This window comes from Globicephala melas, chromosome 2 (genome assembly GCF_963455315.2).
Source record: "Globicephala melas chromosome 2, mGloMel1.2, whole genome shotgun sequence".
NCBI lineage: Eukaryota > Metazoa > Chordata > Mammalia > Artiodactyla > Delphinidae > Globicephala > Globicephala melas.
The window spans coordinates 49,848,336-49,875,927 of record NC_083315.2 but is presented as its reverse complement, the minus strand read 5'-3'; the positions used below and the strand labels follow the sequence as shown (position 1 = coordinate 49,875,927).

The following is a 27,592-nucleotide window of genomic DNA, read 5'->3' as shown; positions in this document are numbered from 1 at the left end:
AAAAAGAAATAGAAAAAAAAATTATTCCAGAAATGAAGAATAAATTGCAAGGCACCCAAGGGAGAACTGACTCAAATGAAAATGATCTACTACAGTCCATAACATAACAGCATGTGTTATGAGCCACATCCATCCACATCTGGTGGTGTTTCATTTGATTTCAGATAACTCTCAATCCACCACTTCAAAATAACTCACAAGCCACAACCTTTCCAAAACTCACCTACATAAGCAAACTTCATGTCTTTTTCATAGCAAAGAGCCATATTTACTCTTTATGTAATACCTAACCATTTAACATGTTTAACAGCATAACTGCTGTTTTAAATAGGTTTATTAGGTTCCTATCTTTTCTCTTTAATGTGTCACTGACAAAGTTTCTGAGTATTGTTTTCCTAGCTCCATTGATGCCACGAACCCCGTGGTCTTTATTATACAACTTTGCATCACACAGTGATTTTCAGGAACACACATGCCACGTTATAGTAGAAGTGACTGTATATGTATAATCATATACACACATATTTCTTATCTCTGCTGAAAAGGCCTAGAAACAATGACACCCCAGGAGCAATGAGCACACCTAGCACCCAGATCTTGGTTTCTAAATGCCATCCTCCAACGAAAGGAGCCAGGGCTCTTCAGAAAAGAGGATGATTCCAGGATTGGGAAAGGTAAAATACAAGATGAGTCTGGAGCAATTAAACAGTCTCCTGCTTTGTTTAGAAAAAAATGTTTATTGTTGCGGGGTTTTCTTTCTTTTTTTTTTTTTGCTTTTTTGTTTGCTTCTTTGTTTAACTTAAGACAATCTTATTGAGACCACAGTATCTGAAATTTCTCACTTCTAGTTTCCAAGATAAAATGCTGAAAACCTTGAGATAATCTAAAACAGGGTGCTCTGCCTTAGGGCAGGCATACCCTTAGGCTTTTTTTAATAGATAAATCCTCTCTGTTCCCGGACCACTACATACCTTCACTTCCAGTCCTCTTCAAACACCCATTCCATGGGCAACTCCTTAGGCCTTGTCATTAACAGGAACTGTTTCACTTCTGAGAGTAAGTTATACATCCCACTCTCTGACTATACCCTCTTTATCCATCTAGGCACTCTATCACAAGTGAATTCATCATCTTTCTCCAAAGCCTAAATCTCCACTTGTGCTTCCTATTTCAGTAAACCACCCATTCATTCCCTCAGTTGCCCAAGCCATAAACCCAATCATTACCCTTAACTCTTTCTCTTTCATCTTCCACAAGCCCTCCATCACTGAGTCCTTTCATTCTACCTCCTATATATCTCCTCAAATCCAACTATTTCTTCAATCCTCATCCCACTATCACAGTCCAGGCCACCTTAACCCCTTTTAACTAATTTGTTGTAACATCCTCCTAATTATTCTCCCTGCCTACCAGTTTTTTGGTTTTTTTTAATTTATTTATTTAGTTAGTTAGTTAGTTATGGCTGAGTTGGGTCTCTGATGCTGCACGCAGGCTTTCTCTAGTTGCAGTGAGTGGGGGCTACTCTTCGTTGTGGTGCGCTAGCTTCTCATTGCGGTGGCTCCCCTTGCTGCGGAGCATGGGCTCTAGGCGTACGGGCTTCAGTAGTTGTGGCTCATGGGCTCTAGAGAGCAGGTTCAGTAGTGGTGGCGCATGGGCTTAGTTGCTCCACAGCGTATGGCATCTTCCCAGACCAGGGCTTGAACCCATGTCCCCTGCATTGGCAGGCGGATTCTTAACCACTGTGCCACCAGGGAAGCCCTGCCTACCAGTTGTTAACTCTCTCTGAAGAAGTCTACACAGTGCAATCAGTATCACCTTTTCAATTAATTTCCTCCCAGGCTTAAGATGCTTAGATTTTCCCTAAAATAAAGTACAAACTCCTTAACACAGCTTAAGGGCTCTCATAATCTGGTCCCTATTTACCTCTCCAGTCTAATCTCTCTGGCACTGCCTGATCCATCCATAGTGTACTCTTTGAGTTTCTCCAAGCAACCCAAGGTTCTTAAGTGTATCTCTTGCCCTTAACAGGTCTAGTAAACTCTACCTACTCTCTTCACAAGGCTAAGTCCTATTCACTCTTTAGACTTCATCCTAAGTTGAAAATGTCACTTCCAGTGGAATAAATTTTCCTGGCTTCCCTGAAACTGGGTTAATTGCCCCTTCTATGTGCTCCTGTAGCACTCTGCACTATACACATCAAGCACATAGCAAAGTGAATTATAAACCTATATGTATCCATACTCCCACATGACTGTGAAAGCCATGCCTTTTCACTCTTATTCCTCATCACCTAGCCCCATAGACTGAATAAGATAATGAAAATCCAACTGTGAAATTGCCAAAGTAACACAATGTTTACAAAGAGTTAGAACCCAATGACTCCTGGCTCAGTAGCACAATATTCTTTCCACTACACTTTGTAGCACTTAATTTCACTTTCATAAACAAGTCAACGTTAATTATATATAAAGCATGTAACCTAGACTTAAAAAGGATCTAGATATCATCTCACTATAATTAAAGTGAATCCCAGAAAGGGCTAAAGGACAAAACACTATAAAACAGCAATGTCAAAATTAGTCGTTTTGATGTTCTTTAATTATATACTTTAATCTCAAGAATTAGGTTTTTAAAATTTTTAAGTTGAAAAACTTTTAGATGTTTCATTACTTCAAGGTTAACAAAGTTAGTAAAAACAGAACAAATGAATCACCAATTCACTTAAAAGCTTCCACAAAATTACCTGAAACGCTACAACAAAACACAAGAATAGTTAACTATGGTGTAAAAGTAATAAACATAATATTGAGTCATTATTATATTTATACATTATAAACCACCTGTGGGTACCAATCATGCTCAAGGCACTATGAAACATATTCACTGAACATACAAAGAGATATAAAACAGGACTCCTATTCCCAAGAACCTTAAAATAAGTTTTGGAAATCAAGACCCAACCATTACAGAATTAAACAGAAAAATTCCATGACAAATTAGTCACTTAAACTGTTAACAGTTTCAAAAGAAAAGATTCTGTGCTAAGGAGTTCCAGGAACGTAAAGAAAAATTACAATCTACTGCTTGAGCAATCAGCATAAACTCAAAATTTCTCAGCTTGGTCAGCTAAGGCTCTAAAAACAATGATATTCCAGTATCAACAAGCATACCTACTGCCCAGTTCTTGACTTCTAAATACTCTTAACCCAATGAAAGAAACCAGGACCCCCCTGAAGAAATGGCTGATCCTAGGACAGCTGCAGGAAAAGAATATGAGTCTGGAATATCTTCTGTCCCCAAAGTAAGGAAGTGCTCCAAAAATGACAGAAACATGTCAAAACAATCAATGAGTTAAGTTGAAGGAGCTCCCACTGACCAAACCTGAGTTAATTTGGAACATCAAAATGAATACTGACAGGGGACTTCCCTGGTGGCACAGTGGTTAAGAATCTGCCTGCCAATGCAGGGAACACAGGTTCGACCCCTGGTCTGGGAAGATCCCATATGCCACGGAGCAACTAAGCCCATGCGCCACAACTACTGAGCCTGCGCTCTAGAGCCCGCGAGCCACAACTACGGAAGCCTGTGCGCCTAGAGCCCGTGCTCCGCAACAAGAGAACACTGCAATGAGAAGCACGTGCACCACAATGAAGAGCAGCCCCTGTTCCGCCGCAACTACAGGAAGCCCGTGTGCAGCAACGAAGACCCAACACAGCCAAAAATAAATAAATATTTTTTAAAAATGAATACTTACAGGTGATAGAGTATAACCTACTTCATAAAAAAAGAATCTATAAACTTATATTGATATTAAATAAGCAATGAAAAGGAAAAGCTCTAATTTACAATTGAATAGAAGACCGACCAGCAAATATAGAAGGAATAATATAAAAACACCACTTTGAAACTGCTGTGTAATAACTGATTCAGGCAAGAATCATCAACAAATGCTAAAACCATTATGTGAACATTCTGGGGGAAGACAGAGTATTTACACAGTCTCAAAGGGTCTCCCCAAAGATTATTCAACAATAACAAAGGGGGCAATGAAAACTTTTACATGGAGTTTTCAAACCTTAACTAAGTGATCCAAGTAAACAACAATACTATGGGTCAACCATTATATTATATTGCCTTTTTCTATGAAGGATATATCACCACTTACATGGTATTCCTGCATCTTACAAAACAAAGGACCTGTACTCTTCAAAACTATTCATGCCAGAGGAAAAAAAACGTTGAAGGATTGTCTCAGATTAAAGGAGAGAGGACAACTAAAATACAATAAATAACACTGAATTAGAAAAAAACACTATTAAAGGATATTATTGGCACAACTGAAGAGATTTCAACATGAACTGTATAGTAAATTATTGTATCAATATTAAATTTCTTGAATCCATCATACTGTGGCTATGTAAGAATATCTCTTGTTCTTAGACAATATTGCTGAAGCACCTGGGGTAAAGGATCATGATGTGTGAGACCTACTCTCAAATGGTTAACAATAAAAATAATTATAATAGGAAAAGGAAGAAAAAGGAGAAAAGAAAAAAAAGAAGAGGAAAAAGATCTACAGAGTGGACTCCTGCTATTACAGCACAACACATGATATGCTGAATGACATTAATATGTTTAATATGTGGTATCCTTGTTAGCAAAGTACATTAATGCAGCATTTCCAATCTATCCCTTGTATGCATCTGTGATGTTCTGCCTCAGATGATATGCTTCTGACTTTAACTGAATAAACTTGAATCTTTGGCATACTCCAGAAAATGTAATCAAGGAGCTTCAAATTATAGATAAAATAAAATAATAATATCTGTTTCCAGAGTTTGGGGCCACTCTGCAAATACAGAGAATCATAAGGCAAATATGCTAAATATATTAACAATCGGTGAATCTAGGTGACAGGTATATGAGTTCACTGTACTAGTCTTGTAACTTCTCTCTAAGGTTTTCCCAAAGCAAAACATTAAAACAACAACCTTCTGCCAATACCAAAACTTTACTTTGGGAAAACCGAGCCATTTCTGAAAAACAAAATCTCAACTCGCAGATTCTTTTCTCCCTTTCCCTTCATAATTCATGTGAAAATAAGCTTAACACCATTAAGAAAAAGGTTTTCAGCATCAAAATAAACATTTTGCTAAAATAGTCCCCAACTTACAAACAGGTTATGTTCCAAAAGCTCATCTGTAATTTAGGTATTTAGAATGTGGAATGCTCTTCACCATTACAAATAGCTGTTAGGTTCCTAATGCTGGCCACGAAAGCTCTCACAAAATGGAATCTCAGGAAATGCTATTATACTTAGGCTCGATAACTCTGGGATTCCTGCCTTGACCCAGAATACATATATTAATATGTACAGGAAATGCACAAACTAGTATTTTATAATCTGGAAAGTACTTTTATAATTTTTAAAGTCTCATTTGGGAAAACTGGTTTGTGTTGGTCATTTCAGTTGATTAGGACAACTTCCACTCAATTCAACATTTACGGAGATTTAATATGTGGCATGACAGACTGGTTGGTACTGAGCGTACAGAAAGAGCAACACAGTCTTTGACAAAGGAATTCCGCCTAGCAGAAGAGAATGACATCAATTATAATACTTTAAATAGGCTATAATGGATTTTACAAATAGTGTGTGCATCAAGAGCAAGGGAGGAAAACTTTGTCTAAAAACATTAAAATCGGTTATCAAGATAACATCTGAGCTACAACTTAAAGGATAAATATGAGCAAGTGAGCATTCCAATCCCTGGCAAAAACATGAATGAAGATATAGATATATTACATTCAGATAATGGAGAAAAACCATAATTAAGCAATAACTAAACAAGATATGTACAAATTATACTAAGTGTCTTAAAGAAAATAAACAAGATGTGTGACAGAGTAACTAACGGACTGCAACATTAAACAGGATGGTCTGAGTGAGAAAGTGAGATCTGGGCCAAGTTCCAAAGAGTTTGGCCAGGCCAGCCTTATGAAAAGCATCTCAAGCAGGTAGTACAAAAAGTGCAAAAAACCCTAAAAAGGAAGTAAAACGTTTAAAGAACACTGAGAGGCACAAGTGGCTGGCATCCAGTGAATGAAGGGAAGAACAATGAGAAGGAGAAAGATCATTCAGGGCCATTCAGGTCGCAGAAAAGAATACAGGCCATTCGAGAGGAATGGGAAGTCACTGGAAGATTTTAAGGAAAAATGACATGACTGAGGCTCTTAAAATGGTTCCTAGGGCTGCTGTGTGAATAAAGAACTTGTGAGGAACAGGAAAAGAAACAAGAAGCCCAGTCAGGAGGCTACTGCAGTAATTCATGCAAGAGATAATGATGCCTTGAAATAAAGAGGTGAAGGCAGTGAAGGCTAAGAGCAGTGGATTGGCTCAAGACAGATTTTGAAGGTACAACATAACGTGTGGATGGGTTGGATCTGAGATTAAAGAAAAGAATCCAAAATGATATCTTAGGTTTCTGGCTTGAGTCCTGCCATTTACTGAGATGGGGAGGGCCAGTAGAGACACCAGGGTTTGAGGGTAGGAGAGAGGAAGAAGGTTGGGGGAGAGGAATAAATAGCTATATCTTAGTCACGTGGCTAACATTATGTTTGAAATCCCAACTAGATTTCCAAGTGAATATCAAGCTCAGGAAAATTCTGGGCTAGAAAAATAAAAGTGGGAGACATCAGCATGAAAATAATAGCCTTTTCAGAGAGGAGCAAATAGCTGGCCTTAACTGGGTCATAGAAACTGAAGAGTTGTGGCTGACAATGAGCCTAGAAAGATAGGATAGAATCATACTATGAAGAGAACCGTGACTAATAATGGCAACAGCAGTAGTGGTAATGATAGTAACAGCAGGAGAAAAAATTACTGCATTTTAGGTACCAAGGACTGTGCTAAAAGCTTGACAATACATGTCTCATTCAATCGTCTCAACAACTCTACAAAGTAAATAACATTATAATCACTGTTTTATACACTGAGCCTCAAGAAGACTGAGAACTTGCCAAAGAAAAAGTGCTAGAGTGGGTATTCTAAAACTTGGGCAGTCAGATTTTAGAGGTCAACCTCTTATCTTTTAAATTACTCCCTCTTTACTGATTTTACATGCCTTCAAAGTTTCTGAATTTCTATAATTCAGATCTGAATTTAGATCTGAATTTTAGAAATGTAATCCTAATCTCTATGTAAAAGATGGATTGCTAGGGCTGGGGATAAAAAGTGAGACAAGCAAATACAATATTAGTCAATGCAAGAGCACCTTGTTTTAATAAGCCAACAGCTACAAGTTATCTTACCAGGTTAAATGGAGAGTATCCTTTTGTTCCAAGGGTCACAAATCATACCTCAAACTAATCCAAGTCAAGCTCCACATGCATGCTGCTGGCAACAAAAATAACCTGGTGAAAAGGTCCAGCTCATGCAATATAAATTTACCACCCACTACCAAAACGTTTCTCAAAACATATAACAATGTAACTTTATTGATGGCTGAATTTAAGTCCATAAATTAAAGTTTACATTTTTGTATAAGGAAGAAAATAAAATTAGTATTGATTCAAGACAACCATAAAAAGATGTGCCTTGGCTGATAGTTATTAGAAGTCTGATCAGCTAGTGTCTGTTTTTCACCCATGTTAACAATTCCTCTGGCTTTCAGCATCAACAGGTATTAAACTGATGAAGAAGTAAATTATCTGCTGTCATACACCAATATTCAAAAATCTGGTATTCCACTTCATAAACCAGCTAATTTTCTTAACTCATATGCTTATCATCTTCAGTGATTACTAAGATGATTCAATATTAAATAAAATACTAAGTTCAGTAAATATCAATTTAGTAAATACAAAACTATTAAAATCAGTAAATAACATATATCTATATAAATAATATAGTACTTATTAAATATGTGCCAACACATATCCCGTGCCATGCATGAGACTTATTAACAAATGAGCTTATACTTTCAATTATAATAGACTGGACACAGGATCCATTTAACATAGTATACACAGATAAACCATACACAGATAAAGCACACCTAAATAAAATAATTTAGTTCCACCAAGCAAGTAAAATGAAGAATAAAAAATTAAAATTACCAACTAAAGAAAACCTATTTTTTAGATATACTTATTCCAGGTATGTTATAAAAATATTTTTGTAATTTCAAATTTTAAATATCATATCTTAAAGATAACTCCCACAGATAATTCCTTAACGACATGTTTCAGTGAAAAGTAGGAAAAATACTTATATTTCACTTTTTTTTTTTTTTATGTAGAGAGATCATGGAAGTTAGAATCCAACAATGATTGCAGATCAGTCAACTAAACATTTTATGTTTAATTTGACAATGAATTTAAGATGCTGGGATATTTTATCCCAAACAAATATATGAGCATTCTCCTGTATTTATACATTACATGAAATCCTTTTGGTAACAAACACTAAAGGTACAGGTATTGGGCAGAGTACCTATACAATCTACATAGGAAGGAAGGGATGTATGCAGGAAGAGATGAAAGGAGACGAGGCAATATGCATTTTTGTACATCAGGTCTCAGGGAACGTCCTAGGAACTCACACCATTATTTCACTTAATTCTAACAATTCTATGGGGCAGGTGGTGTAATTCCTTCCCATTTCACAGAAGACGTCTCATAACTTTGTCAATGGTAGAGCTGGGATCAGAACCAAGATCTGATGACAAAGTCAAGCAGCCTTCCTTTATGAGGACTTGCAAGTCAGCACAATGTATTAGAGTATTCTATGCAGGAAGTTAACTAGAAGACAGATTTGATTTTCCATATTTACACTTCCCTTATTACTTCAAACATTGAGAGGGCACTCGCTTCTCAATTTACTAAGAACATTCAGAAATTTTCTTTCTAATCTAGAAAAAGGCAATGCTGATCGTTTTCAGTCCACAAAGCAGTATTTTCATTGCCCCATCGCTGATAAAAGAAAACTTCAGCTAGACTTTGTAACATTCATATGTACCAAGAGTATATCTTCCAAAACAAACAAAAAATAGGTGCATAGTCTGATTACAAGACAGAATATATAAAATTAGAAATGCCCAAAGAAAATCTAGGACCATCATCATTGTGTGTTACTCTAAATTCCTCCTGCCAGACTTTATAAAAGCAGCAAAGGGAGGGAAAAAAAGTGGCTTCCCAAAACCACACTGATAAGCATGCTACTTCCCAGTAACAAATTTACTTATGGCTTCCCCCTCCTAAATCGGAAAACAAATCTACTAAAAAGATTTTATTAAAATATTTCAAACTTCAAAATCACATTCTAATAAACATTTCCACAATTACTTAACCACTCTCAGAATATACTTAAATATTTCTCTTGGTAACCAAAAAATTAATGAGTGACGACACTGCTACTGCTTGAATATTAATAAAATTAATATTAACCTGCACTGCTTTCTTAATGTAAAATACAAAGCAATAATGCAACTGCCTTGAAAAATAAAACATCACCATTCAAAACAACTCATCTTTAAAAGATTATTTCCAGTTGCATTTACAAAATAACCTTTGTCAAACATACCCATTAAGGAAACATAAAAACTCTAATAATAAAGAAGATTATTCTCAATCCCTAATTCCATATGGTGACTTTACAATTATTATTTCTGAGCCCCAAAGAGCTATTTTCCTTCTACTGAGCACTCCCCACCACTCATTCACTCATTGCCCTAAACAATTTTATTGGACTTTTGCTAGGAAGCAATTTAAGGAGTTAACATGATTTTGCTCCAGTGTGAATAAAACCAGTTTCATATATAACAACAGTGTGAATTAAATGAAAAACCTGTGTTTAGAGAGGTCACTACCATCTCACAATTGTTGACGGCTTTAGTAAATAAGTTTCAACTGGAAGCACTCTTCCAACAGAATTATTAAAGCCCGTGTCTGCAAAGTATTTAAATCACTAGTTTTAGTTCTTCAGAGTATTTTCATTTTAACACCATTATCACAACTTTTTACTACGATGCTCACTGAGAATTAGAAGTGATTCCACAATCAGTTAGTGCATCATCATATAGAACTAATCTTAATGTTTTATATCAAACATAGTGAACACATGTTATATAAAGTCTAACTAAAATTGTCTTCCACTTTAGTGAAAACACTTCTGACTTTTTTCTTAAAAGTTGCCATTCACAGGAAAAGAAATGAGTAAAGACTGAGCCTTCCAAAACTAAACCAAAAAAACAAAAAACACCCCAAACCAAGAGACATATACAAAAGCCATAATAACACAATATAGTTATTTTATCCTCGTTTCCTAAATTCACACTATTAAAATAAATGCCGTTTTTGTGTTTGCAGAAAAAATCTTTAAGCTATTTTGTTTAACTTTTCCACAGACTGTACAAGGACTGCCAAGGTAACAGATTTTAAAACTGACAACTGGAGTACTTGGCAGATGCCAAAACAACACAGCTGGATTCTTAAAGGAAAAGTGCTCTTCTGTAATGTACACCTAATTACAGCTTTAGAGAACCTTCTCTCCATACAGTAATAGATACAAGACACAATGAAAACATACTGTGCTAAAACTTGAAAATTTTCAGACAGTATTTGTTTTAAAATACACACACTGTCAACACACCACAGCAGGCCTTTCTAAAAGCACACTTACTGGAATCACAATCTCATTGTAAAATAAAATGCAGGTTAACACGGTGCTGCTAGTCTTCAATCTACACATGGTTCCCTACTGGATCATGACAGAAGGCTCGCTTCTTATCTCAGTAATCAGTCATCAGGTCTGAGGACATTTTTATAGTTACACTTTAAATGGGAAAAAAAACAAAATACAAACAAAAAAATCCCTTGCTTTTCTAATTCAGAAATGCTCACCTTTTCCAAACTTGTTTGCACTATCTCACCTACTAATAAATCCTCACTGATCAAAGACAGATGGAATCGAACTAAAAGGCAAAGTTTCTTATCACACAAAACCTTCCCTGCGAGCCGGGATCTACTTAGATGGACGTCCTGGGTGAGGGCAGTGAGCGGTTCCCTCTGTAGCCCCTTCCCTCCCCGCGACGTCTCCCCGCACTGTCGGGCGTCCGCACCCGCAGGTGCCCCCAGCCCGGGCCACCTCCTGGCCCCAAGTACCGACCCGGCCACTGACATCCACACACACATCCACATCCACACACACACGGCCACTGACATACACAGACACATACACACACAGAGTTCCACTCCGTTAGACCAACCTTCTCCCAAACAGAAGTGGGGGAACTTCTTCGAGTCCAACAACAGCGCAAAACGCCCCCCGCACCCCCCGGTAAACCGCTTCGGGAGACCCCGGCCTCACACTGAAAGATTAGGAAAACGGCCCTCGGGCGTTCCCCTACAGAGAGGCTCCGGGCCCCCAGGGAACTCCTTCAACTTTCAAGGAGACGACGTCCACCACCGCCCCCCAGCCCCAAACACGGCGCGCGCCCTGGGAGGCTCCTCGCGCCGAGCCTGCGCGGCCGAGCCTCCCTCCACCGGCCCGCGACACCCCTTCAGACCTCGGGCCCGCCCTCAGGGCACCCCGCCCCCACCTCCGCAGGCGCCTTGCCCCTCGCCTCCGACCCCGACGCGACCACCGCTCGCCGCCTCCCCTCACCCCACCCGCCCCGCCGCCGCGCGCCTCGACCCCTGCTCTCAGCCAGCCGGACACCACACCGTCCCGCTGTCCCCGGAGCCCCGCAGGCGCCCCTCCTGGGCCGCGTCGCCCCCCTCCCCGGCGCCCCCAGCCCCCTCGCCGAGACGCCGCCCCTCAGGCCCCGCGGACTGAGCCCTGCCGCCCGCGGCCCTCACCGTCTCTCCGGCGCAGCTGGCGGGCGCACACAAGCCGCAACGGGGGCCCGCCACCAGCGCTCCGCGCCGCCCGGAGCCGCCTCCTTCAGCCCGGGACTCGTCGGGACATCAGCGCACGGATCCCCACACCGGGGCTATTTTTAGGAGACAGGCCCGGGCCAGACCGGAACTCGTTCCTGTCGGCGCGCGTGCGCACTATTTCGACGGTACTCTGTGTCCCTCCGCCAAGCTTGCCTTTTCCTTCACCTCCCTTCGCACCCTCTCTGGCTTCTCCCTTAAGGTTTTTTCATAGAGCTGATTTATCTTCTTGGTGGGTCCTAGAGCACTTGGAGTGGGAAAGACAAAGGTGCGGGCAAAGAGAGTCACACTGTTTGGAAGCGAGCACTACCCCACAAGGACGTGAGGGGCGGACTATGTTTTCTTGTGGATGAGGAGACGGATCACCCGGCACAGGAAGGAGATGACGGCGGTTTGGCGCCGGGGCTACAGGCTGGAGCTCGCTTCCCTCTGAAGGACCGTGTTCTCCTGGAAGGGATACTGGTCACTTGATGAGAACCCGGGCGCCTCCTAGGGCGGGGCAGCCCGGCGGCGTCGCGCCCTGTAGCCCTGCCTCCCCCACTGCTGCCTCCCTGACCAGCCGCGGGGGCCGGGCTCAGAGCGGCTCCAGAGACGCGGCGCGTGGCAAATCGCCTCGCTTGGCCGCCGGCTCCAGCCAACCCGGGGCGCCGGGGGGCGGGGTCCCAGGGGCGGGGCCGGGGCTCGGGGCGCGAGTCCGTCAGTCGTCCGGAGTTCGGTGCCAGGCGGCGTCCTTCGGAAGAGCCCAGACACCCCCTGCCGGGCTCCTGGAGCCGCTGCCAGACCCCCGCCCTCGGGGCAAGCTTGGCGCCCCGATCTCCGCTCGCCACGCCCGCGCCCACACCCACATTGCGGTTGGGACCGCACCGGTGCCCTCGCCTGCGCGGCCACCAGGTCACCCTCACTGAGCAAGCACAATTGGGACTCAGGCCCCTGGCGCGGCGAGGCGGCTCGGACCCCGGCCCCCAGACAGTAGGACTTAAAGGGGCCTGGAAGGCTGGAAGGCGGGCGATCCCTTTCTGGCTTTCGACCCAAGCCAAGCTCGCCACGTCCGGGGAGAGACTCAAACTACTAATCTTAACTACTAGTAATAGCTAGTTACTGATAGGCACAGCTAGTATGCTTTGAGCCCTAAACTGTGTGCTGAATAGTTTGCAATATGATAGCTCATCATCCTTACAACATCCCCATAAAGTAGCTTCAGTTTCTATTCCCATTTTACATAGGAGGAAAGGGAAGCTTGAGCGCTAAAGTGACCTTTTGAGGTTACAGCTTAAGAGGAGGGCACTGAGCACTTGAACTCCTGACCACTCTGCATACTGCCTTTTCTGAGAGCGGTTCAAAGGAAATGTTTTTGGGGGCTATTGGTTTTTGCCGAGGGAGGTCGTTAGGAGGTGAGACATTTGTAGTCTTTGCATCATGAAGGCTGCTTGCCTCTGGAGTTTCTACGGCCACGCTGCCTATCTATGCACCCAGAGGTCCCTATGCAGTGGATACAAAGCCAAATAATTATTTTCATTTGAAGATGAGAAATTCAGTCGCACAGCACTTTGAAACAAAGTGATTGGGGTGGGTGAGCAGATGCGCAGAGGCTGTGGGCAGAGGAACTGGGAAGTTACAAAGGAAGCTGGAGACTAACAGGCTTCCTCCCTCAAGGACAAGGCAATGTACTGGGGAGAACCCAACACGAAAGTGACACATAAACACCAGACACTGGAAAATTAACCTGGAGTTGTGCTCAGAGCCCCACAATGTCAGCGTTCAGAGGAGCCTGCAGCAGGGAGGTTTTTTTAAAAACACGTTAGAATTTGGTGTAACTCAGCAAGTCATGTGGAAATGCACACTTTTTAATCTGCCAGAAGCTGCAAAGCCAGCTGGATTTGGCTTCTCTGCTCCAAGAAAATAGAAGAGTTGAACAGTTTTCCTTCAGAAAGGAAAAGGTGAGGTGGGAGGACCATGAGCAATGGCTCCCTTATTCCCACCTGCCCTGGAAGGAGAAGAGGAACAATGAGAATAGACTTTTCTGAAAGAGGTTTTCATACGCTCATTGCTTCACCCCATCTCCCTTCCTTGGCAGAAGCTGACCCTCTTGGGGCAGAGAAGACTCAGCTCAGACTACCCATCCCCTACCCATTCAAATGCTGTTGGTCACTCCAGAAAGCCAGGCAGAGAACTTGGCTCTGAGTCCAGCCAAAGCAGAAATGAAGAGTGTTTGCATCACCTAAGAGAGCACCTCTTTCCCCACTACCCCCTCCAAGTCAAAGCCCTTGTCTAAGAATTACAGGGAGTTGGAAGGAAGGAAGGAAGGAAGGAAAGAAGGAAGGAAGGAGGGAGGGAAGGAAGGGAGGGAGGAAGGGAGGAAAGAAGAGAGGGGAAAAAAGTAAGTTTAAGAATTTTAGAGCACAGCTATTGTAAAATCCATTAGCAAGGTATAATCACTGTTGTTTGTAATTAAAGTAACCAATTTTAGGAAATCATCATAGCCCCTATAGTCTCAAAAACATGTACCTGAAGTCCAGCAACTTGCTGCACTCAGCTGGGTCTAGACCATGCGCCACTGGCTTGGAAGGAACTTCTGAAGAGCAGCATCTGTTAGTCTTCCAACTCTTTCTGTCCTCCTTAAAGCACTTAGGTGTCCAAGTGTGTCTCAACTGAAGGGGCTCTGTATTGTACTAGGCACTGTGATATAGAGGTAAGGAAGAGCAGCCCTTCCTTCAAAGGGGCTGGCAGGCCATGGTGGGGGACATACACCTTAAAACACAAGCCAGCCTGGTAAGCACCAAGAGATGGGTTTCCAAGGGTACTAGAAGAGCACAGAAGATGAATATCTAAGAAGGGAAGAGAATTAGGGTAGGCTTCTTAGATGAGGCAACCCCACAGTGAATCTAAAAAACCTCCAAAGAAGGATGAAAAGGGGTCCTCTCATTATGTCTTGATCTGAAGAATAAAGCCCAAGCTCCCTGGGAGGCAGAGATCCCTGACCACTGGCCAGCCTTACTCTCACCCCTTCCTGCCAGATACCTCACTGTCCGCATTCAGGAATCTTAATCACACACCAGGCTACTTCCTATGTCTGCAGGGTAAACCCCTTTCTATCCAGCAAGTCTCCACTAGGCATCTTCTCTAAGAACCCTTCTCTAATACAGTGCTTAGTTGAAGTGTATTTCTATATATATGTCTGTCTCCTTCCTTCTGGTGAATGAGCCCCTTGCAGACAAGAAATGTGATATATTCCTTACTTGATTTGCTATATCTAGCACAGTGCCTAGCATGTGGTAGACAATAAAATGTTTGTTAAATATTTCTGAGCAGCCTTTAGGCAGAGGGACTGCTGTGTGCAAGGACCCCATGAGTGTGGCTCAAGATAAAAACCACAGCTAGAGTAGTGTGCCTGAAGCCTGGAGTCTGATCAAGCGCTGGGGAGTGGTCAGGTGTGAAAGGGTGCAGAGCCTTAGCCCATCAAGCCAGGCCATTTGGATCTCTTTCTGAAAGCAAAGGGAAGCACTGACAGATTTCAAGCAGGTGAATAGCAAGATCTATTTGGCATTTTAGAAGGATCACTGAGGGCAGTAGTTGGAGGTGGGTGGGAGGGAGCAAGACTGGAGGCAGGACAACCAGTTAGAATGCACTGATGGCATAGCCGCTGCTGGCAGAGCCCCCACCCTTCCCATCCCTGGACATCTCCGCAGACTTTCCCCACACATGCTGATGGCTTCCTGTGTCTCTGTTGAGGCTCTGGCCCCAAGAGAGGGCTCCCTTGGGTCAGGAGATAAAGACTCCAGCTTTGTCACACCTTAGGAAGACAATTCTAAGGCATGTACCCCAAAGTCTCTCAGGGGCCCCAGTGGATTGGGCCCCAGTTGTCCTCAGTGGTGATCCACTCATTAGCACAGTTTTGATGTCTGTCCTCACTTCCCAAGTCTTCCCCACTCCCCCAGAGTGCTTCCCAGAATCACCTCCCAAAGAAACCACCTGCACCAAAATCCTTGTTTTGGGGTCTGCTTTTCTGATGACCCATTTAAGACAAATTGCAACTGAGATAAGAAAGAAGGAGGACCTGAATGAAGACAGTTGCCTGATGGTAAAGAGAGGGCAGAAGCAAAACATGGAGCTAGAAGGAGAACTGACCTGCTTGCTGACCATTGAATATGGGGTCAGGGAAGGTAGAGGAGTCTCAGCTGCCTCCAGGTTTCTGGCTTAGGCTCCTGAGTAGATAATAGCAGCATCATTTAAGTGGGGAACATTGAAGGAATGTGAGGTTGAGGAAGCTGGATGAGGGGAGCACGATGAATTCCATTCTGCTCATGTTGAATTTGACATGCCTGTGGGACAAAGTATCCTTAGCCTCGTGGGGTTGGAAAAAGAAACAACTAGTTGAGACTGGACAATATAGGGAAGGCTTCCTGGGGGAAGAGAATTTTAAGCAGAATTTTGAAGCTGTGGTATATGGGCTGGAGAAAAAACATAACTATGTATCAGAATGACAATGAGATGGATGGACAGTAAAAAACAAAAAAAAGAAAGAAAAAAGGATTCATATGGGGGGCGGGGGGGAAGCAAGTTTATTTGAACGAGGGAAACTAAAAAGAGCCTCATAGGGGTTTCAGTTTGTGAGCTGCTTGAAGATAGGTGTCATGCCATGTTCAGTCTTGTGTCCCCACACTTACACAGATTGATATTTATTAAATATGGTGTGAACCAGGCAAAGTAATATTTTTCATGATGTCTCAATCTTGTACAACTATAAATAATTAAAAATTGAAGGTTTTAAATGTGTTTCAAATTAGCAAATTCTCCAAATTTAACTTTGTGTAAGGATTTGTGTCTTGTTGAGAAATACCATATTTAAGAGAAATATTTGGCTCGTAAAGTTACCTGATTGTAAATTTTACTTGTAAATCTGACATAGGATCTAATGACTTGTAAATATTTCAGAAAATCAAAATTCCACATTTTAAATTAAAGCTAAAGGCATAATCTACTTTGTACTGTACACAATAAGTGCTTTAGAGTTAAAATCACGAACATATATGTGAAAGAAAGAGACCTTTTGTGCATTCCTTTTCTATTGCAAGTTCCATGACAAACACCCAGATCTAAATGGCATTTTCCAATAAAAGAAACCAGGGCTCCTTGGAGAAATGGCTGATTTCAGGATTGGAGAAGGAAAAACAAACAAACAAAAAATAAAACAAAACGAAAAAACCTAGATAAACCTATGGTGCCAGAAAGCAAGGAAGTTCTCAAAAAAATGATGGGCAGGTCAAAGGGACATTGGAGCCAATCTGAAAGAGCTGCCAATGGCCAAAGCTGGAACAATTGAAGCAACAAAGTAAATAATGCTAGCGTTGGATTATAACCTATAGAATAAAATGAGCCCATACTGATACAAATAAATAATTGGCTGAATAAATTAACAGGAGAGAAAGTACAGATTTTACTTACAGGAGAATTCCCATTTAAAAAAATGTAGAAGGAATGAGAACAACATAAAAACCACCATTAGGCAAACACCACAGTTAATAACTTCTTGCTGGCGAGGAGGTTCAGTGGATGCAAAAATTGGTGGGAAAAAAATTATGAGAACAGGACATTTACATAGTCTCAAAGTAGCTACCTGCAAGATGTTTATTAATTACAAAGAGAAAAATAGTAACTTTATGATAGAGAAACCCAGAAGACACCACCTGAGCCAAGTGAACAAGGCTAGTATCACCAGCAACAATGTTTATCGACGTTATGCACCCTATGTGTATGATGCAATGAGAAAGGCACGTCCCTTCTCTGGTATTCCTGCCCAAAATGTATGACCTGAAACTAATTATGAGAGAACCTCAGACAAACACAAATCGAGGTTCATTCTACAAAATAACTGACAAGTATTCATTGAAAGTGTCCAGATCATGAAAGACAAGGAAAGACAGAGGAACTGTCACAGATTGGAGGAGACCAAGGAAACATGACAACTAAATGCAAGATGGGACCCTGGATTGGATCCTGGTACAGAAAAGAGACATTAGTGAGAAAACTGGTGAAATTAGAACAAGGTCTGTAGTTTAGTTAATAGTGTTATGTCACTGTTAATTTCCTGGTTTTGATAATTGTAATATCCTTATGTAAGATAACATTCAAGGAAGCTGGGTGAATTCTCTGCACTATGTTCTTCACTTTTGGTAAGTCTGAAAGTATTTCAAGATTAAAAAAACTTCTAAGTGACAAAATATTTTAGTATTCTATAATTTACTCAGCTCCCCAGTAACAACCATCATGTGGAGTTTAAATAACTCATATAAAGCATTTTTACAATGGTAAGTTCAACTTCAAATTAGGCAATATTAAAACTATTGGGAAAATATTTATAAGTATGAATGTTTTGAGGTGGCCAATGTTCTGAATTGAGAAAAAACCCCACAGAATATAGCAATGTTTCCATTTATTACAGCAATAGGATCCATGACTGCCATGTCTATGGCTATTCCTAAACACCAGAAAGTGAAACACACATATAAATTCTAACATTGCCTATTACATCTTTTTCAAGCAATAAAAATGTTGTTTTCACTTCTCTTATGTCATGGGCTTTTATTCTTGAATGCCTTATGATGAAAAGGATGAATTCAGGTTCTCGAAGAAGAGGATAAAAGACGTTTCCTTTGCTCAATTTATAATCTTACATGTCAAAGTCTACATGAAGATTAAACAAACTTCAAAAATATAAGAAATCGAATCTTTGACAGCTGGATGTTTTTTACAATCGAACTTCAAATAAGTCTTTCAATTTCTATGATATGTTATCATTTTGTTATATATATTTTTCCTCTGCACAGAGTTTATTCTGACTTTGTGATCCTCTCCACAACCAACAATACATTCGCATGTCAATTATAGTAAGTCCCAACCTTCAGTTTATTTTCTTTTCACTTTTTGTATTCCATCCAAAGAGAGACTGCATTTCACAGCAATATGCCTCCCAATATCCCACCCACATCTACCCCTTGTATATGAGATCATGATCTCTCCCCTGTCCTCTTTGCCTATATATTGTTGTCACAGGTATTTCTTCTAAATCCTGGAATTGCCCTAGTTCCCCCTCAATAATTTATTTCCAGATGCATCCCAGGCATTACCAAGCTCTACCTGTCTATTAGGATCTCCATTTAGACCTATTTTGGGCCTATGTGTCCCTAAGATCTCATAGAGAGAGAAGGGTCAGTTCTCTTGGTGATGGCCACATTATACACATCATTCCCAAATTGCTACTTATGATCTAGCAAAGATTTTTATCTGTTAGGATTTTAGAATGTTGAAATTTGAAATAAATCTGGGAGTCACTGAAAAAAATAAGACTGCAAATTTTGGAGTCCAGTGGTCTTTTGTTTAAATCACACCTCTACCATTTCCCAGGTGTGTAAATTTGGGCAAGGTGCTCAACTTCTCCAAACCTCTATCTTCCTACCTATAAAATGATAGGAATCCTTCCTCAAGGTTGTTTTGAGGACTGAGTAACCCACATAAAGTGCTTACATAATCTACATGCATAAATAGTAGCTACATGTTTGGCCGTTCACTGATTGATTTCACAAACTTCTACTGAGCCCTTACTGTGTACCATGCACTGTCCTAAGCATGGGGAATACAGAGAAGATCAATGTTCTTAGGAAGTTTGTAGTCATGCAGGTACACAGACAATAAAAAATATATGTAAACAAGAAGATGTCAGATGGCAATAAGGGCTATAATGAAATAACACAAGATCATGAGAGAGCCATTGAGAGGAGATCTTAGCTAGGGGTTCAGGTAAGGCTTCTCTGAGGCAGTGACATTTAAACTGGGTGACAAAGGAGCTGGACAGGTGAAGACCTGGGGAAGAGTATCTCAGGCAGAGGGAAGGACAATGTCCCCAAGGTGCAACTGAGCTTATTTTCTTCAAAGAATAGAAAGAAGGCAAGTATGGCTGAAGCAAGGCTGGGGGGCCTGGGATGGTTTTTAAGCCATTGGAGGGCTGTTGCTGTGGCATTGTTATCTAAGTGGAAATACAATGAAAAAACAACAGAGTAAATCACCAGCATGTTAGTACATTGCTCCCGTCACATTCAAAAGGGACAAGTGAGGCAACTGTCTGTCAGTCTATTAGTCAGCAGTTTTTTAGCTGTAAGTAACAGGAACCCAAGTCAAACCAGCTTAAACCAAAAATAGGGAGAATTTACTGGCTCGTTCGACTGAAAATTCACTGCCATTTCTAATTCCTGCGTTGCTGGACTGGAAACTAAAATTCTCTCTCTCTCTCCCTCTCTTTCCCTCCCTGTCTCCCTCTCTCTCATTTACCCTGTTCTGTGCCCCAAATTCATATGTTGAAACCTAATCCCCAATGTGATGGTATTAGGAGGTGGGGCCTTTGGGAGGTGATTAGGTCATGAGAGTGGAGGCCTCAGGATGGGATTAGTGCCCTTATAAAATAGACCCAGAGAGCTCCCTTTCCCCTTCTGCCATGTGAGAACAAAGCAAGAAGGCCATCTATGAACCAGGAAGCAGGCTCTCACCAGACACCTAATCTGCCAGCACCTCGACCCTGGACTTTCCAGCCTCCAGAACTATGAGAAATAAATTTCTGTTATTTATACACCATCCAGTCTATGGCATTCTGTTATAGCAGGCTAAACAGATTAAGACAGTTTCCACTGAGAAAGAGCTTTCTTTAAATTTCTATTAATCAAAGTCCCAGATTTAAGCCTGGCCTGGCTAACACATCTCTCTCTGAACCAATCACTGTGGCCAGGGTGATAGAATGCTCTGATGGGTCACATCTGGGTCATTACCCACCACTAGAATCCTGGACGGGGAATCGAATTCACCAAAAACCCAGGAACACATGGGCTGAGAGTGGGTGGAGTAGTTCCCCACAAATTGAGCTATTATCCGAAGGGGACCCGTGTGCCAGAGAGAAAAAAAAGAATAGACATTGTTACCAAACCAAACTTGGGTCCACTTGCCTGGACACAGTAAAGATAACCTACTGCCCCCAGGTTGTGGTGAAGGAAAGTGCAGCGTTTATTGCAGGTGCCAAGCAAGGAGTCCAGGCAGCTAGTGCTCGAAAGGCCCAAACTCCCTGAGGCTTTCAGGGAATAGTTTCTAAAGACAGGGTAAGGGAGGGGCGTTGTGGGGTGTGTGATCAGCTTGTGGACATTTTTCTGATTGGTTGGTAGTGAGGTAATCAGGAGTCAACATCATCAACCTTCTGGTTTCAACCAGTCTGGGGTCTGCGTGCTTGTGGGCAGCATACAGTTAACTTCTTCTACCTGGTGGGCGTTTCAGTATCTGCAAAACAGCTCAAAGGACATGACTCAGAATATTCTCTATAGCCCTTGAAGATGAACTAAAGTTCCTTGACTTTGTTTAATGGCTAAACGATCATTATTTTGTTTTGCTTGACTGTTTTCCTTTCTTTCTGCATTTTCTCACTTCTCTGATTAAATTTATTCTTTGATTATAAAGTTTTTCTACAGACAAAAGGCAGGCAGAGGACTTGGGAGGGGGTCTGTTCTGGAAAGGCCCCATAGGGTCCTGCTCAGTTACAGACATCACAACAATTGAGTGGCAAGAGTTGATTATATGTTTGTATTTAGACAGTGAGTGGAGAAATTTTGTTCCTACCCTCAAGGCTAACCCTGGACTCCTAATGGAAAAGAGACACAGAAGGAAAATTATCAGTAAGAAACCTAACAGACTATATTGTAAAACCTGAAATTCCATGTTCTGCCTTGACATTTTGAGCCTCACAGGGCTGCAGAGTCCTAACCATGAGTTCCCTGTTCTCACCAGACATGCATGGCCCCTAACCAGCTGGTGACCCTATCAGCCAGACCAGCCAGGCCAGCCAGACCCCACCCAGTTCTAAACCTCATAGGTTTCATGTCCCTGCCAGCCCACACAATTATTCAAACAAGCAAATTACATTCTCCTGCAGGAACTAGTAGGTATCTCACCCTCCTGTTACTAGAGAGCATTTCTCACCCAGCTCCTGAGTGCAAGCCCAGTGTGGCCCTGCACAGCATTCAGTCTCCTCCTCCCTCAGGCTCTGAGCACATGTGACTCATAATCTGCTGCCAGTCTCATCTGTCCACTGCTGGATGTCATGAGTTTGGCCATCTCGTATTTTTTAGGGCAGGAAATCCCTCCTGCTCCAATGGGATGAATAGGGGGTGATCAGATCACAGACCTCAATAGCTTTTCTAAGAGTAGCCTGAGCCATTTGCACTGGTCAGTAAATTTTGGCCCTCTGGACTCTGATAAACCCTGAGAGCTCCTGCTGGTGGGTCCTGGGGGCCTCTGCATATACAGGGAGACTTCTCCACACCCCTGGTTCCCAGCCTCTCTTCCCAGATGATCTTCTTTAATATGAGATCTGGCCATCAGGCATGGCATCTTGCTCATTAGTGCCTTTTCCAGAGTCTAGTTGAGGACCTGATACATAGTAGGCTTCCAATAACTGGTCCCTGAGTGAAAGAATGGATCTTTGTCTTCAATCAGGCAATGGCAAAGTGTGGAACATTCTGATCTGACGCAACCCCTTGAAAACTTGGTTTAAGTTAGAGTCAAAGTGACCAACCCAGAAAATCTGAGAATGGAAAATCTATTTTATCCTGGGCTTTACAGAGAAAGGAAATACTGGAGGTCAGAAGCCATGGTTTTCAATGTTCACATTAGCGAAGTATCGAAATGACCTTTGTTTTTTGAAATGAGGTTTCATTTTTATGCTAATGTTTTCAGTGAGGTCCCTGTTTTTGTCAGAAATTTCAACCTTTGCCGGGTAATTGCACAACCCCTGGGTTTGCTTGGCCTGCATAGTCTTGGCACGACTGACATTTTTTGGTACATGCTGTAGGCAAGATTTTTATGAGGCTTGATTCTTGTCTTGACTTTATTTGATCAGGTATATCTGTAATTCTACACATACATTAAAGCAGACAGCACCTCTTAGCACCACAGAAGAATGATAACAAAATATTTATCATATATATATATATATCTACAGGAATGCAAAAAGTCTTTCCAGAAATCATGCTTCAACACGTTGTGTGATTTAAGCACACAGTTTCAAGGGGCTGGGTTCTCTCCTTGAGAATCACTTGCAATTTCCAAGAGTTTAGATAAATTAGATTCAGCATGCCAAAACAAAACAAAACAAAACTGAAGAGCTTTATCAAAATTCTTCACCAGAATTCTCTTTCCTGGTCTTTGGATCTATAAAAGTTGCATTTTTGAGCAACTTCTCTTCAGAATACCTCTTCTAGAACTGAACACAGTGGCAGAGCTGAGGTTAAAGAAAGACTCCTTTTTTTCACCTTTTGGATTAAAAAAGATGAAAAGGTTTGTTAACACATTGAGTTGGCAAGGGTATATAGAAACAGGCCCTCTTGTACCATGTTACTGGGAGTGAAAATTGGTACAATCTCTTTGGAAGGCCATTTAGTTAATAACTATCACAATTTTAAATACACGTACATTTGGCTCAGCAATTCCATATCTAAGAATTTACCCCCATAGAGATGCTTACATATATTCATGGCAGAATTGTTTAGAGCAGCAAAATAATTTTAAAAAGGAATAAATATTTATCAAAGTGAGATTGGGTAAATAATTTATGGTACAGTCATACAAGCAAATACTATTCTGCTACCATATATATACATATATATACATAGCTGAATATATATATATGTAGATATATATGTACATATATATATATGTGTAGATATATATATATACACACACACGTACATGCAGTATGTGTGTGTGTGTGTGTGTGTGTGTGTGTGTGTGTGTGTGTGTCCCAAAACCAGTGGTTTTCAATAGGAAGAACAACTGATAATATCTGGAGACAACTGGACAGGGCATCTAGTGGGTAGAGGCCAGGGATGCTGCTAAACATCCTACAGTACACAGAACAGCTCCTCCTCGCCAACAACATATAACTATCTAGAAATATAAACATATAACATATAAAACCTCAATAGTGCTGAAGATGAGAAACCCTTCTCCTAGACAATCTGGAAGTTTCCATAAGTAACAATAGTAGCTGTCTCTGAGAAGGGAAACTGGAAGACTGAATGTAACACTTTGTCCTGAAGGAAATTGTATAGATGTGTATATTCTACACTTAATGTACTCCATATGAAGCAGTTTGAAAATGTTCATTCCCAGGCTCTCTCAGGCAGGGTATCAGAAAGTAACAGGCTCTGTGGGAACCATTTCTCTGCCTTCTCTTGCCTCAGATCTCGTCTTTGCTCTGAGAAAATGACAAACACCATGAGTGAGCTTGAAGATGAGAAAAAGTACTTTGTATTCACAAGTTCCTGGGCCATTTCTGTTCACCCAGGGATAGAAATATCACTGAAGTGTTGACTCTAAAAGTAAGGTGTAACTTTCTTTTTGCTTGTCTCTGCTCATGTTGATTCTAGAACTTGGTGTAGAAAGGCAAAGGCTCTTTTCCTTCCCCATATGTATCAATAAAATAAGTAAACTCAGGGATATACCTCTCTAATAGCCTGAATGTGCAGTTTTTATATTTCAAATAATAAATTACCCCTTAAAATATTTTAAACACAGTTTTGAGTTTAGCAAATAAAAATTTACCCACAAAAGTTTGCCAAAGTAGGATGTTCATTGAAGCATTGTTTATAAATCTGAATCTGAAAATAAGAAAAGTATCCAGGAGAAAGATATTATATAAACTATATCTAAGTCATTCTACAGAATATTCTGCTACTGTTAAAAAAATGAGATAGAGCCACACATGTTGATATGGTATGATCTCTAAGATACATCACTTGAAAAAAGCAAGTTATAGAACAATGTATACGATAGGCTTCTTTCTGTATAAATTACAAAAAAAGAATATACTTAAAATTCCATCTTGGCATATGCATGTTTTGCTTTCTGGAAAGAATAATATGAAACTCTTAACAGTAGCTTCTTTGGTGAAAGGGACTGAGGGCAGGGGGGTAGGGAGAGTTACAGGCAGTTCTCTTGGTATTTCATACCCTCACATGCTTTCTAAATGTTCTAACCATGTACATGTGCATGCATTATTTAAAAATTTTTTTCAACAGAGGTTATCAGGATGGCAAAAGCATGGACCTTCTAAAATTTTTTTCAGTATTCCTTTTTGTTTATAAAAATGCACATGACATATATTATGAAAGAAAATTTTAGAAAAATCAGAATGTAAAAGGGGCCAGGGATGGTCAAATTAAATAGACAATTTAAAACTGTTCTTTAAAATTACATAGAGCCAAATCAATGTACAGTAAAAGGGCATATATATGAGCCTTCAGATATGAGTGATGCCATTGAACAAATTTGAATACAACATCTTGTTGTTGTTGTTGCTGTTATGTTTACTATTATCCCTTGATCTATTAGTATTTTTGAGTGCCTACTCTAAGCAAAAAGCATTGTGGTTAAGTCTACAAAAGAGATAAAGATGGGTCAGATGTGAACACAGACCCCTTGAGTCACCTGCCAGCTAAAGTGACAAATTTACACTACATTATGTCTGCAAGCTAGCTAACCAGGGTTAGGGACTCAGGCAGCTCCCTAGTAAGGATCAGGCCCATGAACTAGGCCAGTCTGGTTTGAGGACCAGTTGCCACATCTCCCTCAGATAGACCAGGACCTGAAATCGCCACCATTACCCTGAGTCCTAGAGTTGACAACAGAGGCTGATTTAAAATAAAATGCTCATGATTAAAATGCACTCAAGCAGGCCCACATTTCCCAAGCTATGTAATCCAGTGTCTAAATATATCATTTGTTTAATTCCTTCTGATAGCAGATAATGTAAATCTTAGCCAACTGGCAGCAAAATGAGTTATTTCTCATTTTGAATTGCATCCATTTCAGGAATCCCTCTCCTTCTCCCTGAGATTCACCTATATTGGGGTGGGGAAGGGGGGCACTGGTTCATGGCCATTCTCTGTAACCAGTTGGCATCCCCCAAAGATTCGCATTACACTCTGGTTGGTGTTTTCTGAGGTGGGGATGCAGTGACCCTCTCCCAGCTGTGAGGCTCCTCCAGGTGACCTATTGGTCATAAAATGCATGTAAAACCTTATAGGACAGAGATCTATGAATCAGGTTATCTAGATTTTCATCCTTGTTTTGTGGTTCTCAATTCTGGCTGCACAATGGAATCAACTGGGAAGCTTTAAAAAATGTCTGGGCCCCACTTTTCCTCACGGATCTTCTGACTTAATTGGCCTGGGGTGCAGCCTGGATATTGAAGATTTTAGAAGTCTTTAGGTGATTTGAATGTGCAGCCCTGGTTGAGAACCACTGCCCTAGCTCTTCCAGGCAATCCACTCAGGTCATTGAGGTTTCAGTTGGAAATGGGCCCCCATGTGGTCCTCTGATCCATTAGTCCCCACCCTTTCTTCTTGCTCTAATATGACCTGTTATTGTACTCGTTAGAGCAGGCACAGTTTTAGTAATAAATATACCCAAATGTGTACTGGCTCAACATAAGAGAAATTTTCTTGCTCAGGTAACAATCCAGGTAGCAGGGTAAGGTGTCTATGTGTGTGGCTGGGGGATGTCCTGCTTTCTACAGGTCTCAGACACATGAGCTGACTATGATTCTGCCATCTGCAACAATAGCTAAGGTTCGCCTAGGGGTCACCAAAACAGTCAGCTGAATGGGGACAAGAACATGGAAACGCACAGGAGGAAAGTTTTAATGGGTAGGCTAAGAAATGGCCCTCAGATCTTCTCTTCTCATTCCATTGGCAGGAATTAGTCATATGGTAACATATAACTGCAGAGGAATCTGGGAAATGTAGTCTGACTATATTCCCAAGAAGAAGAGGAAAATGGATTTTGATGAACCACTGTAGTCTCTACTGCATCACTATAGCTGCTTCCTGCAAACAAATAGCTTCAATTCTCCAGCCCTTCTCTGCATTCTTTACAAGTAGCTGACAACACCCTAACTTATGATTAAGTCATCACCTGCCTTTTTGTTTTTACACTTATGTTCACACAACCTGTACATGAATGTTTATAACAGCTTTATTTATTTATTTATCTTTTTGGCCGCACCACATGGCTTGCAGGATCCTAGTTTCCTGACCAGGGGTTGAACCTGTGCCCTCAACAGTGAAAGCGTGGAGCCCTAACTACTGGACTGCCAGGGAATTCCCATCACCTGACTTTTTGCTCACTGCACCTAAGCAGTTGAATATGGCTAGACACAACTTGATATTTAGTTCATGATTTTTAAACCTCAAATGGGCACCCAACACTTGTGGCAATCGGACTACATTTCCTTGGTAAGCTTGCTCTCCTACTGCCCAGGTGACTGCTTTATACCTCAACCTCATCTCAGTCTTAATATGTTGAAAACTGGACTTGATTGACCCCTCAACACAAGCTGACCCAGGCTTCCCCATCTTGGGAAACATCACCATCCAGCAAGTGACTCAACCCAAACAAGTGACCATCATTCTGACTCCTCCCTTTTTCTCCCCCTCCTCCAACCCATCATCAAATCTCATCAGCTTTGCCTCTAAAACATATCCTAATTCTACACTCTTCCATCTCTCCAGGCATCTGGAAAGTTGTCTACCAGCTCTTGCCTCTCTTACAGCCTATTCTTCCTAGG

General features: G+C 41.3%; 1 protein-coding gene across 12 annotated transcripts in view; it reads right to left on the bottom strand.

Moving 5' to 3' along the window:
• The window catches only part of MEF2A (myocyte enhancer factor 2A), a 181,045-nt gene extending 168,551 nt beyond the window's left edge, over positions 1-12,494 (bottom strand). For 5 of the 12 annotated variants that reach the window (XM_030873125.2, XM_030873124.2, XM_030873133.2 and 2 more), the window contains exon 1: positions 11,860-12,492. The gene's annotated coding sequence lies outside the window, so the exon portion shown is untranslated. Of the gene's footprint in view, positions 1-11,267; positions 11,287-11,859 lie in introns of those variants that run through there. The other 7 variants (XM_060293905.1, XM_030873134.2, XM_070044859.1 and 4 more) reach the window with 5 other exon arrangements.
• Positions 12,495-27,592: the final 15,098 nt, after the last annotated feature.